Consider the following 21,525-nt stretch of genomic DNA (forward strand, 5'->3'; position numbering starts at 1 on the left):
AAATTCGCATATGAAATTATTTCCATGTTTGGTAGCACTTATCGGTGCGAGCAGTTATTTTCAGTCATGAAAGGTAATAAGTCTCCTATTAGAAACCATATTAATGATGCTCACCTTGGGTCAGCGTTGAAAGTTATCACTGCAAACAAAATTTCTCCCGAAATAGGAAAGATAATATCGGAGAAGAGATGTCAAGTATCAGGACGTAAACATTCAAATTTTCTTGTTCTTTTCTATATAAATGTTTATTATTGTATTATTCGAAATAAATCTACGTTTCTATGAATATTGATTTTTTTTGCGGCCCGCCTAAAGTTAAACCTTGTTTGTTTGGCCCAAGTGTACCTATGAGTTTGACATCCCTGATCTACAACATCATTAACCTGCTAATGTCATCAGGATCCATCCAGCAGCCAAAGGCACCGGAATAAACATAATTACCAACCCAACTACCGCCCACCGTGCAGCACAGATTACCATCTTCACTGACGGGTCGAAGATAGACGAAAACGTCGGAAGTGCCTATGTGGTCATGCTGCAAGATACAGTCATAGATCAATGGAAGGGTCAACTAAGGCAATTTAATAGCGTTTTCAGGGAGAAGCAGTGGCAATTGCGCAAGCAATCCGCTACCTGCAATCGCACCACTCCAGCAATGCTACAATAAAGACAGACAGTCTTTCTCCGCTATACGCAATAGGAAACCCTGACCACCCATCCGATATTATTCAGGGAATACAGGAAGATCTGCGAAAATATTCCCAACTCCATACAAGACTAGTATTAGTATTTGTTGATGTATCTCAGAATTATGGCAACGTGCGCCCAAGAGCATCACCAACGCATTCTAGCAACTTATATTCATGTAGCTAACGTATTCGTGTAAGATCATCCAGATCCCTGTTCGTTCATGCGGCTTCGCAGAGAAGCAAATGCATTCCCAAGGCAAGCCTCCTGGGACTTGGGAGCGGTCGGTTCAAGATAGTGGAGGGCGTGGGACATATACCTGCTTAAACCTTTGTTAGATATCAGGTGTCCCCGTATTCCGTCACCTGTCGTCTCTGTCGTAAGTACGTTTGCTTATTGTAGGTTCAAGTGGCTTAATTGCATTTATCTGCTGTCACCAGCTTAAAAGGGGGATCTCGCCGACTGTTACTTATCAGTAACAGTAGTTTTTATCAGTTTTATAATAACAGCTTATTTCAGGTCCTGTAAATTATGCCAGTTAATTAACGACGTTAATTATAACCCTGCTGGGTACCTAAATAATATTCGCACGACTTTTCCTAATGAAATTCTCGGAATAGATATTCTCGGCCCTTTTCCCCATGAGTTAAATAAAAATCGATATCTTTAGTGATTGCTGACCAATTCTCTAAATGGATAGAAATAATTCCGTTAAAGCGAAAGTCGGCTAAATTAGTTGCAGATGCGTTTTTGCATAGGTGTATTTTAAAATACGGTGCACCATTAAAATTAATAAGTGATAATGGTAGGCAGTTTGTTAAGTCAAATTTTCGAGGATTTATGTAAAGAGCTTGACGTACGGCATATGGAAATGGTCCCTTATAGGCCACAATCTAACATCGCGGAAAGAGTGAATAATAATATAGTTAAAATAATTAGAAGTTATATTAAAAATTATCATAAGCGCTGGGATAGCTGCATCGATGAACTAGCATATGCTTTAAGAACTGCCAAGCATGACCCGACAGGAAAAACGCCCGCTGAATTATTTCTGGGTAGAAAGTCACCACTCAATAAATTACTTTCCGTCCAAGAACGGGAGCCTGAATTTAAGCAGGCTAACATTAAGAACTAATTAATGAAGCGTTAAAGAATTCAGATGTAGCAAGAGAGCGGCAAAAATTATATTACAATAGTAAACGCTGCGAAGCAGATTTCAAAGTGGGGGATAAGGTTCTCAAAAGAAAATTCACCCTGTCTAGTGCTCCAGAAAATTTTGTATCTAAGTTTGCACATAAGTTTGAAGATCCCTACATCGTGCAACAGATCGTCGGGGCAGTAATTTATATTACTTCAGATTCAGGCAAAAGAATAAAGGCCAGCAAGAAATACTACGGCCGAAAAGATTTTGATATTCTAAATAGTTTTTTTGCAGGCTTTCGAGACAGAAGAGGCAGCAGTAACAACAGCGGTTTCGGTCCCAGCAGTGCTTCCACCCCCTGAGAAAAAGAAAAGAACCGACGAGATGATAAGGCCGCAGAAAACTCGAAGAATCCCCCAGAAAAGAACGTCGCAACAGATAGAAGCTCCAACGAGCAAGAAATTTAAGAAAACAAAATCGTCCAGAAGAAAGGCCCCAGCCAGAAACAAGGAGAGCCGTGATCGACAGACAAAGTCTCGCAGTAGACAACACCAGAATACAATGAAGACGCGGTTTACTGAAAGAACGACAAGACCACCGCTGGGTAGAACAAAGAGACCGGCCGACGCTCAAGGCTCAGCACGACTCAAAGCAACCAAGAGTGTCCATGCAACAGTCGTCAACGACGTACGTTCCAAGAACCAACATTCCGGCCAACAAACGAAAAAACTAAGAGCCACCACCATTCTACACTAAGAAACCGACGCATAGGGGAGAAAAACGTCAAGACCGACCCCAGGCACTGCACAGAAAACAGAGTGCGAGAAATGTGAGTATGAAAAACCTGACATGGACCTTTATACAAGTCTGTTAAATTCTGGCATCGGCAACTGTAGGGATTTATATTTATTTTATCTAAAAATTTAAAGTTTGAGTTTAGACCTTTCATGTAAGACTCCATTCCCCTAATAGTCAGTGTCAGAATAGTTAAATGTTGTAGCGCGGAAGGAAATGCAAATTTTCTACTTTGAAGGAAGTAGTTAAAAACCAAGTTTCGGTAGGAGAAAGGAAGAGTTAGGCTCTAGCTGCCGTCTCTGCCGTAGGTACGTTTGCTTACTGCTGGTACAAAAGTGGCTTAATTGCATTTATCTGCTGCCACTAGATTCAAATGGGGTTTAAGTTACGGGATCTCACTGAGCCCTATAGGCTAGTTTTATCACTTGTTAATATTTCAAATATTAGTTTCAATTATCTGACTTTCAGTTACTGCCCAAGCAGTGGCGAATTTTGTTAGCGTCGAGTTGACGCATTGTAAATTTTTCAAAGATTTAATAACGGGTACTTTAGCCCTTCTCCTCTGTAGTTACCTGCTACTCCAATATACAGACAGGAGTTCATTCACTGAACTCTACAAGCCTTAATTTAAATTTAGGAAGAAATTCAATGCACTTCAATATAAATGTTCTCAAATTTATTGAAAATCAGGAAAAAATGTTCTTGAAAGTTCCATTACAATGGAATTTGAAATGACTTAAATAAATTTTGTTTTGAAACTAATGCATTTGAAGTTATAAATTCTGACAGTAATGTAATTAATTAAAAAAGTTGATTGCAATTCTAGTTATGGCTCTCTAATATAAAGATACCCAGGAATAAATGTGGTTTATGCGTTCTCAAGAGTAAAGCGAACATCAAACATATCATTTGTCGACTAGGCTTTAATTTCTTGACACTAATATTTTCTATTTTGTTTAACAAGGAGTGGTGCATATTGAGATAACTGCACCCTTCTTTTTATATTATTTATTTAATTTCGCGTACTCCATTTTTTTAGCACTTTCCAAAAAACTACACAGAAGAAAAATTACTAAAGACAGACCTGTTTCGAGATAGATGCTCCTCGTGAACTGGCAGTAAACAATTACCTGTGTGCGTGATAAATGATAAAAGCAAAAGTAGTTGTGTATTGAAGAAACACAACTACTTCTGCTCTTTATTTATTGCTATGAGTTATGATTTTCTTAAGGAAATCTTAAGATTTGAAGATGAAACTGCAAGATAAACAAAATGATATGGAAAATACGTGCCCTTCAAAACTTTAAGACTTCAATCATATGGAACAGGAAACACACCAAAATTCAGGAAAAATTGCAGGTCTTATTTTGAATATGCGTTTTAATAAAGTTCTACCGATTTTTAACGGAGGTCAAAAGCAGATATCTCTTCCTTAGGAGCAAACTCTTTTTTCGGAAACTGGAAGAAGAGATGACCGTTTTTATACTAAGATCAATTTTACAAAAAAAAAAAAAAAAAAAAAAAAAAAATTCTTTAGTTAAAGACATTAACAGCAGTCCAGGCCTTCCGAAAGCTTTCAGAATTGGGTACCTTAGTTTTTCATGCTATATTACTACTTTCCTTCATAAACGGCGGCACTTTCATTGTTCGTTTAGCACGCCTATTGCTTTTGGGTACAAAAACGTTTGTTGTTCCTCCCATTTTCTAAAACAAATTTGCTCCTGAAGAAGGAGGACGGTGTGTGTCTGATCGCCTTCGAAATCAAGAAATTTTTTTTATTCAAAGTCTACTCCAAAATTTATCTTAATATAATTTTGTTTTCTTGTCTAATATAGAGTGATTAACTTACGGCTACTACAATAACACTAGTAAACCCTCGATAATCAAAGAAGCGAATATTGTTATTAATAAGTAATAATTTATTATACTTATAAATACTAATAAATCATTATTAAAATTAATTTAATAGTAGTTTTAACAAATAATAACTAAAGTAAACAATAACTAAAGTAGGCAGCTCATGCCTTAAAGCTGTTCATCTTATAATATCCTAAAACTAACTTCAAAAGAGTTCCAAAGAGTAAAAATCATAAAAAAAAAAAAAAAAAAAAAAAATACAAATGAAAACTAATAAAATCTGAAAGCTATCAGATTATATATTACGCCCAAACGGACATTTTTTAACGTTTTGTGTATTACCTTTATTTATTAAATATCATGTTCTTCGCACTTAAGCCATAAAATTCAAATCAACTGCAATATAGCAAAATAATTTTTTAAATGAGCATATCTTTAGAACTTCCAAGATACAGTCTTGCGCGGTGGAGATAAAAATGCTTTCTTTCGTACAGTGTTGCCATTCCTCGCTTAAAAATCATTGATTTTGTTAATTTAAACTTCTTTAATGTCTGACAAAATATGAAATAGATAATACAAAAATTGGAAATTTCAAATGACGGCTTCCTGTTGCCTCTATTCGGTGGAGGATTAAGTTATTCAAAATTCAATGGCTCTACGTACCGTTGTTTTATCACAATGCGAGAAACATACATACATTTATGCAGATTCTTCATTATTTAGTTTCTTTAAATATAATAAAGGGTTGTAATATTTGGTGGCAAAAGTTTGAAACGTGAATCAAGGCAGAACGTGAATCGACGCAAAATGCCAAAACGAAATTAATAGCCCTTCTGGGCTGACGCCTAGTACTAAAGCTTATAACATTTTAGTAATTGTATTACTGAAACCTTCTAAATTCACATTTTTAAATATATGCGAATAAAGTTTGATCTGTCCTCTAAAGTAAAAGTATTTAAACTTAAGGTTACGAATTATTTTTTTTTACAATCGTTGCTATCATCAGTTTCAAAACAAAATTAAACATTTCCAGTATTTTGAAATGATGAGCTAGCATTTTTGTGTGTTAACAGTTGATATAAACTTTGTGAATAAGCATGCCAGAAGAGGGAAATAATAACCAAAAATTTTGAATCTATTTACAAAGCCAAGCAATAGCATTTTTCTAGGGTTGAATAACATTATATTGCGTATAGGTATTAATTGAAAAGAATAAAGGAGCTCGTGTATCGTTTTAAATCCAAAGATAGTTATTCGAGAATTTCTTCTTAATGTTTTTCTCTTCTGAATATTTATTTTCATGGATATTCATTTATTTAGACGGAATTTATGGTAAACATAACGTTGAGAAAACATTGTTGATAAGTGGGACTATACATTCGAATTTTTTTAGGAATATTTCAGACGTATGGTTTCCTTTATTGTAGAATACGAATGATTAAGTGTTTGAGTACAATCCATTGTGAAGTGTAAATAAATATTGATGATTTTGAGAGATCTGTGATTTGTTTTCTCAAAGTATCTCAGACCAATTTATAATATTTTCAACAATATTGCAACATTTTTCTCGAATATTTAATATTATTACGTAGGGAAATTAATTTTTTTCAGGTGTGCATTTTAACTCAATTTTGATAATAATTTAGTAACTATGGAAATTCTGCAGTACTCATACTTTGTAAACTTGGAAACGCTTTCAATATATTATTTGCCAACGGCTTTAAAATACGTTTTAGGTAAAGCATTAATTTGAGGACATAATACAGCACTAATCAGAATAATATTGTACATAAAATATTTACACATATAACTTGGTATATACTTAGGTTTATTTATAATTATGAATCACCGAGTCTTTAAATTAGATTTTGAATTTCAATTTCTCATTCGTTTATGTTGATGAAATCTTCTAAATCGTAAAGTTCTCCTGTGGAAGTTCTCCTAAATCAACAAACACGGTTGTATTTCAGAATTTAGCCTTTAAGACATTTTTTTCATTCTTGGTTAGTTTAATTGATAAGGCAAAGCAACCCAAGGGCTATCATTCAATGAGGAGGGATGTTGTCGCGGAGGAATTTTGAAAGTGTAGGCTCGTAGCCAATTCGCACATGGGGAGAATAACAAAACCTCCCATGCAGTTGAATTTTTACACAAGAATCGAAGATGGATCGAATTACCAGCATTCAGTGACTTTACCGTTCGGCCGTTGGAGAAACTATTTCATGCGCCCATTATTGTGAATTTAAATTATTTAGTTCTTAAAGTGATATCTTTTCAAGGTTCTTTACACTGAGGTTAAGGGAAATATACCTGCTTAACAGTGGTAGCCACCAGGTGTCCCCACCCTGCGTCACCTACCCACTTACCTTCCCGCGCAGGGTATTTTAACTTTCTAATGCCAAAGAAAATCCCTTGACAAGATTTGTTATGAAAGCACAAATGCTCTGAAATATAATCATGTGTGAACTTCAGTCATTTAATTCTTTTCCCAATTCCTTTGTATTTAATTGCATTTAATTAACAGATGGTATTTTAATATTAATATGGATCAGGAATTTATTTAATAGTGCTAATTATGCATAATAATATAATTACATTATAAGCTTTGCTACCGTGCATTCTTTACGAATCGCTTTCATTCTCACTTATTATTCAATAAAACCAGGTAATGCTGAAGATTTGATTCTTTCTTTATAAAACACTTATTTTTTTTCTAATTCCTAATGAAATCCAGATGTTCATTCTATAGTTCTTACGATTATTCCCACCCTCAAGTAAAATTAAGTTTCCTGTTAATTTATTTATGTATTCTTAAATATATGTTTTGTTGGCTCAACTCGTACCAAAAGCTAATTCTGTGTGTATAGAGGGAAAATATGGTTCGATAAACTTAAAAAGCTGAAACTTTATATAAACATTTAAATATGCAGGTTTGTCTAACATATTTGCTAGATAAATATTTTGTAAACATAAATCAGAATATCAATAATTGCAGTTAATAGTCTTGCAAGTTCTTTGTTATGTCTTAAAACACATGTAAATAATTATTAACTGCGTACATACGATTGAATTATTATAACCATGGGAAAGTTCACGAGGTCTATCAGCCAAAGAGACGGATGCTTTCTTTAGGATACTAAACAATAGAATTTGAGAGAGAAAAAGAGTTTTTCAGTTGATCACTATGAATTAATTCAAATTCTCTTAAACTTGCAAATACAATTAGTATCTTTAAAAACTGCAACTTCTTTTACTTCAATTTAGATTGGAAATTTTTATTCCACAAAATAGAATTTCAATGTACGAAGTTATAGTGCTACAGATTTTTTAAAGGAAAAAAAAAAGTTATTTGTTATTGTGGCCAAAATTGATTTTGAATATACGCCTAAAATGTAATTGAATTTCTTGGTGAAGAATAATTCACTGACTTCAATTCAAGTCTCCATTCAACTGACTGAAAACTCCCTTTATCTTAAATTTCTACAAAAACTAATGTTTAAAACCATTACAATTCCTTTGAATTTCTAACTAAAATAAGAATGTAATTTTCTTTCTATTTTAAGAATTAAAATTCTTTTCGAGGCATGGCTTCAAAAAATTATCTAGATTCTTATGCATTCATAGTTTTGAGTTTAAAATCAAAATGAAGCTGATATGTCTGTTTATAACTGCCCCTTCTTAATATTGTCTAATAAACTGGCTGGGAAATGCAATAAAGGTGAAATTGATGATGAATTCTAAAATTACAATACTCTTCAGAACATTTTCCATTTTTTTTGTCACAAGTTTAATGATCATTATCATTCTGTCACGATATAGTTTATTGCATTACGAGTCAGAAATGGACAAAACAATAAAAATACTTGCGAATAATCCGTAAAATAAAAATACTTACGAAATAATAAAAAAGAGTTACGGTACTAAACATACGAATTATTCGTAATAAACTTACAGTAAGGAACTCGAATTTGTGCTGTGCAACTAACTTCACAAACAAATCGTTTTTAGATGTCAAAAATTACAATACAAATATGTTTAATTAACCAGAAGGAAAACTTAAACAAGGTGCATTATTTTTTTGTTGAAAACTGTGCCAGAATATAAACTGTATATTCCTGTTAAAAATAGCCCAGTTTCTTCGCAAAGGTACCAATTGCATTCATTTCATTTTTAGATCATTCTTCTAGAGTACTTTTCCCTTGAAATTTAAAAATTTATTATACACACTATAACAAAAAAAATCGACGCACCAAGAAGGAGTTGTAAGATGGAGACAACAGTTGGTGGATAGGAAGATTATGTTATAAGGTATTTCTCCCGCCTTCATACCGTGCCTTCCTGGTGCAGTGGTTTTGCACACTGGGCCGGTATTGCAGAGGTCCGTGGTTCGATTCCCGGCGAAGGCGATTGCTCATTTTTCATCTTGCCTGCTTTCAAAACATACCCAATGTCTCTACAGTAGCGCCCAAGCTAAAAGGGTGTTAAATGTTGATTCACCTCACCCAGAGTATGGCGATTGGGTCCCCTAAAAAACCCCAGTAGCCTTTTAAAAGGGGGCGTATGTAAAGATTTCTCCCGCCTTCATAGCGTGCCTTCCTGGTGTAGTGGTTCTGCACGCTGAGCCGGTATTGAAGAGGTCCGTGGTTTGATTCCCGGCGAAGGCAATTGCTCATTTTTTATCTTGCCTGCTTCCAAAAAATACCTAATGTCTGTACAATGTACAGAATAGAAAATGATTAAAATCTATCCTGAATGCAAACTGCCACACGGCGTGGCATAGACTGATAAATCTCGCGGATGTATTTCTTGCCAAATTTGCTCCGATTGTCGGGCTAAGTCATCAACATTCCCCGGTAGATGCAGTCGCCTTCTCATCATACCCCAGACATGATCGACGGGAGAGAGATCTGGCGAACTGGTTGGTCAAGGAAGCCTTTGACAAGCTATAAGACAATTCATAGCAACATGGGCCGTATGTGGTCTGGCATTGTCATGACGAAAAATAGGACCAAGGAACTTCAAAACGAACGGTAGCAAAATAGGTCCCAAATGTGGCCGGCGTACCGCTGTGCTGTAAGTGTGCCTCTAATGACGACCAAAGGGGTCCGGCTATCAAGCAAAATGAGATCCCAGACCATAACTCCTGCTTGAGGACCTGTGTGGCGCACAATAGTGAAAGCAGGATCGGCAAGCTGCTCTGGGCGTTTCCAGACACGTCTTTGATGATCATCACGATACAGTTTGAAGCGGGATTCGTCACTAAAGACTATACGTCCCCAGTCAACGTCATTCCAACCTGATCGAGCCAAGCACCATTGTAATCTGGCTCGACAGTGTGCAGGCGTGAGTGGCAGGTGGCGTAGCGGTCGGTAAGAGCGTAGATTTCTCTCTATCAGCCGTCTATGAATGGTCATGGTGGACACTCGCGTGCGGGTAGCACGACTGATGGTTGATAGCGATGAATCAAGCGCTGTCACAGCTGGTCTCACGATCACTCTATCCTCCCGATCTGTTATGGCCCTAGGTCGACCGCTACCATCATGACGCTGAAATCTGCCATTGTGCACCCATTCTTGCCAGCATCTTCTAATCGCCGCATCGCTTCGACTCATATGACGAGCGGTTCTCCGATTTGGACAAAATCATTTGCATATTTGGTCAAAACATTTATGTACAATAAATTTCAAAGCAAACGGATGATTCCTTTTTGGTAATTCGATTTTTTTTATGGAGTGTATTTTAATCTCTTTTAAATACTTATTTTTAGATTAGTGATAAACATAAACACAGAATTTGAAGTTTTAATCTGGAGATAAAATTCATCTTGAAGAACATTCAAACCCTCTTTAAATTTTTTCCCTTTGATGTTATTCAATTAGATTGGTAATAATCTAAACTAAAGCAATATAAAACAACAAATTTTAAATATTTTGCATATATATATATGTATTCATATATTAGAAAGAAATTAAAGTTAATTTTATTAAAAAATTAATTTAGTCATTTCAATAATTTATAATCAATCGCAGACCCAGATTAATTAAATGGTAGTAATTCTTAGAAATATATTTTTTAAATTTAAAACCTTCTAAAAATAACGCTTCCAAAAACTAATACATTCGTTCTAAGATTTTAGCTTATTAGCTAGTATTTTTTTTTATTTTACATATTTCAGTTTACAATTTTAATACTTGCATTTATTTTATAAATTAAGTTACATTTCAATTCAGTTTTTGTTCCTAGATTTTACCACTTTTTTCATTCAGTTCATATTCCTTGATTTATACTTTCATTAGTGTTTATATTTTTGGAATTTTTTTAATTTTAAAAGTACTTTTATAAAACTTTATCTATCTTTCTCTCTATATAAATAATAGATTCTGTAGTAGAACAAAGGCGGTTGAATCCGTAATGAACAGAGAGAATTTTGATGGCTTAGAGATGCTGAAACTCCAATTCACAATGAATAAGAAATTTGGCAGCCAACTTTTGGCAGTATATTTAATTCAACTTTTACTTCAGCAACATGTTGCGGACACAAACAAGTTGGGATATTATTTATGCCCATTCTGAAAGTTTACATTTCTGATAAATTAGCAGTAAGAAAGATGGAGCAGACAGACTGCAGTCCAGCTGGACTAGAACTTAACGAATTTCAAGTCTTTATTTCTACGCATATAAAATCATCTCCATAGATGCTTATCCAATCATAATGAAACCCGAGACATTTCTATGGTTCAATCATAATGAAATACGATAAATTGTGAAGTGCATTGATTTTTAAATTTAAGACGCAGGCAGTTTAGATAGGGAAGAAAAAAGAGGAGCTGCTAGCACGGTAGAAGCTAGCAGAAGCAGTGATGTAATTAGCTTGTCAGAGCCAGAGTATTTATACCAGAGTAGGTGCGATTCTAGATACAAGGTTATGATTGGTTAATATTAGTTTTAGTTACCATTTTCAAGCAGCTTTACGTAACGTAAGAAAAATCTCGAATTTAGGGGGAGAGCACCAAATCTAGAATGTTAATTTTGAGGTCACCAATTATTTTTAAAGCATCTATCGTATTTTGTTATATCTTACATATATACATATGCATTGGAAGATAATTCATAATTTATAGATTACACAGAGAATGATTCGTAATTTATAGAATAAATTTTAGCAGGCGATGAAACACATTGAAAGGAAAACTTCTTTTGCAAGATCGTACAATATATAATTAGGCTCTAGAATCACACAAGTTCTGGAAATAATTACACAAAAACTGAAACAAAATTAAGAAAGTTATTTTCTAAAATTTGTAGGCTAAATTTTCAACTAATAAAAAGGTACCCACTGCTACGTGCGATATTTTAAAGAAACAGAAGTATTTAAAATAAGGAGAATAAAGTTTAACATATAAATACGGCTGATAACGCTAAGACGATTTGCTACCATACATATCTCTGAGAGCTCAGGCGTGCTGTGTAATTATTTATTTAATTATAAGCGTTTATAAGAAAAAATAGTCTTCGCAGCCTGATCACTAAAATCACTAAAGTGGTAGAAGTAGAGCTCTCAATGGGGTAAACTGGTGCATGTGTAGATTGTAATAATATCATAAATATAATAATGTATTTAAGCCTAGTAAAATGTTTTCAGCTTATCTTACTGCCAAGCATTTTTAGCAGTGCTTCATCAGTTGCAGACTTCAGAAAATAAAATGGTTCTATTTTAAGCTTTCCAGAAACCAGATTTACTTTCATCTTCATTTATTTCCAGTCCTTCAGTTGTTATAAAAAGCAAATAATAATAATAATAAACTGCCGTCCAACTTGAAATATAGAATATTGCTAGTGGCTGTACCAGAGCCCTTGAGACCAATCCTATTATTTTGAAAAGTGCTAGCAAATGGCTTATACTTTTGAGATTGTTTCGGTGAAATAATTCTAACCTTTCACAGTTTCTTTTTTGGAAAACAACTCAAAGTACTAACACTCCTTACATATCCTCAAGAGAGACAATTTTCAACGAAATCTCTTTCTATAGTTTCTTCCACGATATCACTGCAGTTCAATGTCCATTCTTTTCATGTAGCAGGGAATTCGTTATTAAGAAGTGAGAAGATTTTAAAACGTTTCATAGTTATCCCTAAGGTGCCCTGCGACTGTATCGCATTTACGGTTGATGATGTTCTTTAGTATATAAATTTCCCTTTTTACTGTAAAACATTAACACCGATTTTTCTCTGCTTATTAATCTGCCTGCTAATGACTAAAATAACTTTGCCATTGAAACAGCTTCGTTGTTTGGCTTGGACGTTTAGTGTTGTTTCACTTTTACTTAATTTGTATGATACCTGGGAAATAAATACTGCATGATACTGTTTTCACTAACTAATAAACGTCTCACTTGTAGATAGATCTGCTTTTTTTCACAAATTATAAAATCGTGACTCTGGTAGAAAAGATTTAAAACAGCACGTTTACTTATGTACTTTTATTTTAGGCCTAACTTTATTTCTTAATAAGTTAAAATGTTTGGTCGAGAGCCCATGCTTAATATATGTAAAATAATAATATAGAAAAATTTTTATTTTATATTCAAAACTACAAAATTCTAGGAAATCAATTACACTGAATTTGATTTCTCTTAAACTGGTATAGAGCATTAAAAACAATTAGATAATTTTATATGCAATCTTCAATTAATCTAAAAAGCGTATTACATTTACTTAAAATGTTGCGCTTCTAAGTATGCTTCTTCAGAGGAAATTACTTATTTCATATTTAGCATTAATTCCATGAATTACTTAACCCGCCTAACTGACTCTAACTATAGTACAGAAGTGACTCTGACTATCGTACAAAACGTCCTGTGTGTAAGTCCCGGAGAAGGAATGGATGTTATAAATGTATAGTGTCTTTTGCGGCATGGGACTCTTGTCAAGTCCTCTCGTGTCAAGTCCTCTCGATATATTGTCTTGTCAAGTCCTCTCGTGGGGCTTTCTAGTAGCCGAAGAAAGGTGGGAAACTCTAGCCCCACTCCGTGGGTGTTATCCGTCAAAACTCTGGTCAACTGGTCAAAACTATATTGTCACTTATATGGTGATTAGGGCTCTTTCCAACGTAAAATGCAGTCTTATACTCACTGCCACGATAAAATTTGTGGGCTTGTTTTGATTAGGTCAGACAAGTGAGATTATTCACAACATAACACAGTACACAACATTTCAGTGCGAACTAAAAGATGACGCCTTTGTCAGTAATTCAAACTGATTAAAAGATGTCTCTCAGATTTTTTTTCCAATGGCGGGGACTTGCCTATAACGGCATTGACCATTGCGAAGGCCACAACTGGTAGACATTTTATTTTGGAGGCACCTAATAGGCGGTCACCTCCACCTCCTATGAAGAGACAGACAATTTAAGTCTAACATGTAAAGTCCCCGTGGGTTGATCGGGGGTTTGGCGCCCCTCCGAACGCCTCCAGAGGTTTGGACACAAATATATATTTATGGTGGCCCAGAAGTAGCTGCTGGGCGTTGGAGTTCTTCCTTTGGCGATCTGTCTCTATCAGAGCCTTCTTCGGGATTCGAACCCGGGCTCTTCGGTATCGCAGTCATGCTCCCCTGACTACTATATCGTCTGGGCGACAGTTTCTGAGATATTGAATCAAATATTGTAGATATGTCAACACAGAAATAAAATTCGCTGAGTGATATTATTGAATTAAGAATATGTCAGTAATATACTTGAAAAGAATTTTAATAAGTAGGTTGAAACATGTATAACGGGAATACGTAGAATTATATGAGCATTTCAGTTTATTTAAGTTGATTTTCTTTCTCTTCTGCATACGAAACATTTTATTCATTTATGTACTGATATGACTGATATTACAGAACTAAAATGACAGCAGACACGTAAGCACTGCTTTGATAAGACTAATATATACAAGCATTTTTAAAGTTTTTATTGTAGTTACTCTACATCATAGAGGTAATACCATAGCATTCTTTTCCTGGTAGTTTAAAATAATCTTCTGTTTTTAATCGAGTGTCAGTTACGCTAAGTTAATGTATTTTTATATTTTCTTCCATCTTGTGTTCTAGATCGATGATACCGCAGATTGCAATTTTCTACTGACCTAACTGTGGATTGGTCACTTTAGGGTAAACAGGTCAAAAATGTACAAATGTATACGAATTTTAATTTTCATTTAACGGTGCTCCGTATTTTAAGTGATTATCCAAATTTTAAGATTTTTAGACTAAACGATTTTAACTGCTTCAAAGCACCCATAGTTAAATTTATTGAGAACAGTCCATATTTTAATTTTTTTCAAATTTTACGAGATATTTGGGTCACAAGATTTAATAATAATTAATTCTAATAATAGTTCTAACATCAATTAATATTAAATTATAATTCTTGGATTGTACGTCTAAGGTATTCATGATCACCGTAATGATGCAATTCATTATTGTCATGATGCAATTCATTATTGTCTTTAAAATTATTTTTCCTCACTAATTTTTAAAACTATTTTAATCTTTATTTCAGTCTGAAATTGCTTTAGTTATTTTAATTTTTTCTATGCTTTCAGCAATGTATTTTATTTAGAAATTTTATATTATAATGTTTGATACTATGCATTTTTTATTCGATTGAATGCATTACATTCACTGTGCATTTAATTAATTTCAATCTGGCGAATTATAATATCTCTTATGATATGTACCACAAACTCTCCGCACGCCGTAATAACCGCCTTCCACTATCCACAATACCACCAACCTATTTTACCCTTTCCGCGATTCGACTTATGCCTTTAATCAGATTTAGTAACAGAGTTTCAATAAGAGAGTAATACTTTTGTCGTTTTAGTTCATTGGTTTGTCATTTTGGGTAATGGCTTGTCATCTTGGTATTCACTAAAGCGTCTTATTTCTTAAGGGATGAAATCTTCATGTGCTCCATAATCACATAAAAGACAATGTAATAATTGCTCACAGCCTCAGTGAAAAATAAATCGATAGCTGCATTCTCTTAACTTCAATCTATTGTACTTATTTTTGCCATTATTGAGATTTTCCCGGCTATTACATTAGCTCAGCCGTGAAATTGGTTTAACAGGAGCTATTCAAAATCTAAGCCTTTCACTGAAGTGGGTGGAATAATTTTCTTGTTTATGTGGAATATATGAGGAGAAATATGTGAGCCGCTCTTGACGTATTTTTATTCCTTAGATATGATTGAAAGAGTTCGTGGTACTTTACCATCTCAGAGATACTAGATGCTGTCTTACGATTCGTGTTTTGATAAATCAGTCTAGAAAAATTGCATTGCGAGAATTTAACTGAATGAGCTTTAGCCAAACATTTTTCATTATTTGAATAAATTTGTGCTATGTAATTTATGAAGCAGGAACGTGTTTAGACTTGGCTTCATTTATCAAAGATAGACAATTTTATATCATTTATTTAAATGCTTGTAATATATTTGATTAACAGACGTGATATTTTTACAGACGTGCTGTTTTCTCTTATTTATAACACTCTTTTGCTCTTTGCCTATGTTGTATGACTAATAGGAGAGATAAGCAGTGACACTTTAGGAACGATTCCTTATTAAACAAGTTATATAAATGATTCCGAGTAATAAATTATTATTTGGTATAAACTTTATTTTAACAGAAGTGCACATGCAACTACAAATTTATGTTAATAATATTATTTTTAATTTATTCTATTTATGTCAGAATTTTTCGAATGGTTTGTATTACTTTTTCGTACATTTTAAGATCACTCATTACAAGATATTTTATTTTAATTAACCAATTATTACAATTTAAGTCTTCATTATAAATTTTTCTTTCCGCATTTTTCTATTCACCAGAATGCAAATTAGGTTTAGTCGTATTTAAATTGAGAATTCTCTATGTTTAGATTACACTTTCTGGTATCTGCGTCTTGCTGCTAATTACTCTAACCAGCTTTGCATAAAGTTAGTGCTAGCCGGTGCTTTAAAATACGCGCCGTTAAAATATCTGAACCAATGCATTTGTCAGTTTTATGTGCAATTCCCAAATACGTTATCTGCATTTGAATTTCTGTTATGTTAATTTAAATGCCGCAAAGTGGCGGAATTTTGTTATAGCACAAGCTGTGCATTTTCAGTTTAAGGCTAAATAAAAAGATTATTTTAACCTGAATAAGTATTTGTAATTTTCTTGAGTTTGAGGGATAACTCATTAGCAGTCTAGTAGGGTCTGCAGGACTTAAATACAGGATTCTAGGGTCTTTAAATACAGGTTTCTAGTTGTGGCATAACCTACAACGTTTTCTTGAAATATTCTACTCTAAAGTATCACTTAGGAATACCTTGTGTTTCCTTCATAAACTATGGACTTTTCTAGCACTAATGTAATATTAAAAACATAAATTGGTAATTACAGTTTTACTGAAAACTGCTTTGATTTTATTTAAATGTTATCTGAATTTTTCGGAGTAAATGATTGACAGCAACAATTACAGATGAAAAAATTATACCTAAAAACAGGCGGATCAATCATTATTAGGGCTTCAAAAATCATTTTGAATTATTTTTACTGTAGACAAAGTTACCGATTTAAATTCTTGACTGCGTTTGATTCAAAATAATTACTTAAAAGTTTTGAATAATATTTTCCTAAGATAACATAAATCTTAATTCTGAAACCCCTTAACTTGTAAATAAAGGATTTCCTTTATTTTCAATTTCAACTCTTTTAAAAAGCTGTTTTCTGTTTTTTCTTTCCAAGTAACTCAATATAATATTTGAAATGGAAGCTCAACATTGAATAGTACCTTCTAAATGATAACTAAATTTCTAGCGATTTGTTTGAGTTCTTTTAGATTAATTCTCGGAATTCTGTTTTATTCGCGAAATTAAGTGTTTAGAACGAAAGCTGAAATTAAATGGGCCTCTTTAAATAATATCTAATCTTTAAACAATTGTTTAGTTTCTTTCAGATTCCTCATCGCTATGTTTCGGTAAATCCACATCCCAGATTGGTTTTAAACCTATCATAAGTTCCGTACCGTGCTGAAATTTATTATTTATAGCTCTTCAAAGCTTCTCGAATCTGGTAAGTCTCCTTATAGACAAAGCTAACTTTTGTTTTGATAATATTTAAAATTTATTAGGAAAAGAGGAAGTATTGCAGTTTTAATTTGAAAGTAGCATAGAATTTGTAGACATCAATAAATTGAAGTTACAGTTACAAAAGTATTTTATTAATCAAATATGTCTGCGATGAGCAAAATTAACTATTGTAAAAAACATTCTAAGAAAATAAGAGTCCATCGGGAAATGCTTCAATTTACAGTATACGATAAGAAAATTGTTAAATTTTGTTTTTGAAAAACAAATGTTAAATGTAAAATTGGGGTAGTGTAATCCCATTTACACAAAAAAAGCGCCAGATGAAAAGTCATTACTTTAATTCAAAAATTATATTTCCTTAAAACAATTATATTACTTATTTGAGACCTATCAGTCAGCGTTAGAGAGTTAGAACATGCGAATGTCTGAAGTTTCAGCTTCAGACAGCTTCAGTGTTTTTCGATATAATCTTACAATGATTACGGAGCTTCTTGGAGTCCCCATAAAAAGGATTCTAGCAAACAGTCGATAGCCCTTGGATGAAACCTCTCATGGAGGTATTTAATATTACTTATGCGTTTTTAACAATAATTGTTTTTATCGTGGATGGGAAAATGATAACTAATAATAATCACATAATCGAAATTATCAAAGTATAATGGGTTTGTAAAGACTGATGATATTAGCAAGTAATATAAATTGCAGACAGTAACTAAAATGTCACATTAAGTTTTGAAATTTACGTTTATTCTGATTATGGCAAAGCACACAGCAACTGTCTGCCTAATTGTTTTAACATCTTTTCAATCACACTTTATTTTGCATTTCAAACCTTTTTAGTTTATTTGAAAATATGTTTAGACAAACTTGGCTAATAAGAAACGGATACTTCCAGATATGTACTCAAAATATGTAACTGAAGGTAGATGAAACGTTTTAGAAGTAATGTAACAATACAAACGACATCATGTTGTAGAATCATTAGGTTATTTGGAAGCAAGAGACGTGAAAAATGTACAATGATCTGGCTGGGATTCGAACCCGAAACCTCTTCAATATGCGTCGAGTATGCATCCAGTTACAATAGGAAGCAGATGGAAAGGAGGGAGAAAATATAAAGTGACAGATAATTTAATTTATTTTAACTAATTTAATAGTGTTAATTTATTTTAAATTTAAATGTTTACTGTTATATGCTACGGCTCATATAAAAAACACTTTATTTTTAAATTAATACAGAAGTCTTTTTTACTGATTCCCGTTTCTTTACTAGCCGTCGAATGTAGTATATCAGCGTTATCGAATTCGGATCCAGCCCTTACTTTCATTCATTGCCGCATACCAGATGCAGCAATCTGTGTATTTTCACTTTACGTTAATTCCATGTATCACATTAAATATTAATATTTGATCAGAACCTTACTTGTATACTTCTGTTATGAACACTTTCCCAATTGCTTTAAATACGTAATAAAACAATTAGATTACCTCAGGTGATTTATTTATGCACACGGAACTAATTCATTGATTACTGCATTCTGTTTATTAACTGCAGTCGGAGGAGTATTAAAATTGGGTGTAGTTCTTATATTGTGAGGCGAAAATATATTTTCTAAACAAACACGAGGAAAGGACGAATAAAATTTTCGAACCATCAACACTGATAGAACAAAAAAGTGAGTTCTTCTATATATAAATAATCGATATATCAATGATACTGCACGGAAAATGACAGAACATTTCTGAGAATTACTACTGTTTTATTTTCCCATCAGTGCCTAATATGAACATTTCCACAGCTTTCCAAACATACTAGATATTGATGTGCTTACTTAGTATAAAACCTCATTTCAATACACCCGTATGAAAATAGAAAATGTCATTGATTTATCAATTTGAATAATTTTACTCTTACAAAAGATTACAATTACTTCATTTAACTTTTACACTATCAGAAAAATAAGCAATTTTAAAAAATCTATTTTTAATACACATGGATATTTTTAATTAAAGCGATTTTTCTTTATTCCTTAATTCACAAGTTTTGGTATTTAAAAAGATTTTTTCTTTGTAGATTTAAAATAATTATCTCTTAAATTTTTAATCTGAACTTTTGTTATGAAGGAATAAAATATCACCTTTGCTCAGTAATTTGCACTCATTTTAATATAAATACTTTACATAAAGAAATGTATCCTCTAAAATATAGTCAAATTTTGGTGATGTCTCAAGAGAGTTAATCATATTATTCAAAATTTGAATTAAAATCTTTGATTGCCTTAAATATTAAATTTTCAGCATGTGCAAAATTAAAAAAAGAAAAAAAAAAAAAAAAACACTTGTCACGCATTGAGACCTGGAAAATCAAATTAGAAATTTCAGCTGCTAATTATTTTGCTAATATAATTTTTTCCGAACTTTAAACTTTTGCCGTTTATTGAAGTTCCCATTCCTGCATTCCTTTTCCAAAATTTAATCACTGAACGAAACATTGTTCATTTTTTCTTCTCCAGTTCTCTCATAAGTTCCCAATCATTGAATGTTGAAAAAAAAGCAGGAGAGTATAAAACACGAATTACGCATCGTAGAACATGCAAGAACACGTTTTTCCGAGGCGCTAAAGCATCGAAAATAAAAAGACATAAAACACGTTGACTCTTAAGTAAAAAAAAATTCCGAAGACTGCATAAATAATTTTTGCGCGGGAAAAGAAAGGTGTCTGTTAAAAGGAAAGAATATTTTCATTAGAAGTTCTAACAGTATTCCAGTACTACAGCAGAAAAGGAACGCCTCTAAAAGAATATGTTAATAACAAAGAGTATGCTTCTGTGTATGTGTGTGTAATATTCGGCAAAGTGATGCATGCGATAAAAGAACAAGTATTTTTTTAATACGAACTTTTTATTACCGACTGGAGCTTTTTACTTTTTTGGCTAACTCAAAGAAGGCTTTTCGTATTTAATCATTTGCGTGTTTTAGGAGAATATTTGAAGTTTCAGGGCCTTTTTCTTAATGCAGTTTTTGTAATTCGGATATATTTTTGTAGCTAAGCAATGGGGAAAATTTCCTTCTAGGGCACAAATAACTATTCTGAACTACCTACAACTATCTATTATGAAATTACGATATCTTAATTTTATTTTGAAGTGTATGATTTAACTATAAATATATTTTATGTTATTATAGATTGTTATCTCCAAAAGGAATTTACAAAAGTATACATCTTTATTCTTTGAAAAAACGAATAAAATTAATTCTCAATTTAAAATTAAATTTAATCTTAAAAATTCATTCATTCTCATTAGACTCTGATAACGAATTTCTCTTATCTTCAAAACATCTCACTGTAGCCACAATTGATGAATACTTTTTTGACAAACTGATACTGTTTGATTAAGTTTGATTTGTGTGATTATGGCAAAACCTCGATTTTTATCTCCCTAACGGAAGGGATGTCTTCGTGGAGGACTTTCTAAGGGAAACTGACTCTTGCACATGTTACACTTGGGGAAAACCACGAAAACGCCCATGTAGCCTGATCATTTGCGGGATTCGAACCTCAGACCGAACTACCATATTCAGCGACTTTACAGCTCGGACACTGGCGGGCTCGATATTGTTTGAAAAAAGCCTGATCCAGAATTTTTGAACATTATTGGACATACTAATTTGCTTTTAATCTTAATCTCAATTCATTGCTATATTTATTAATCTTATCAAATTTTAAAGTTCAGTTGCTTTATTTAAGGATAACCATTGTAATGACTTTTGGGTACTTAACTTGATTAAGAAAACCAATTTAGGATGTATTTTTATCATTAGATTATATCCCTAGGGCTATTCAATAATGGATCTTTTTAATTATGTAATTGTAGTTTATTTTGCGCTTTCTTAAATTAATGTACTTGGTTTGTAAA

The sequence above is a fragment of the Stegodyphus dumicola genome, chromosome 9, assembly GCF_044657685.1.
Source record: "Stegodyphus dumicola isolate Sdum_Otavi_A_Nest chromosome 9, ASM4465768v1".
NCBI classification, from domain to species: Eukaryota; Metazoa; Arthropoda; class Arachnida; order Araneae; family Eresidae; genus Stegodyphus; species Stegodyphus dumicola.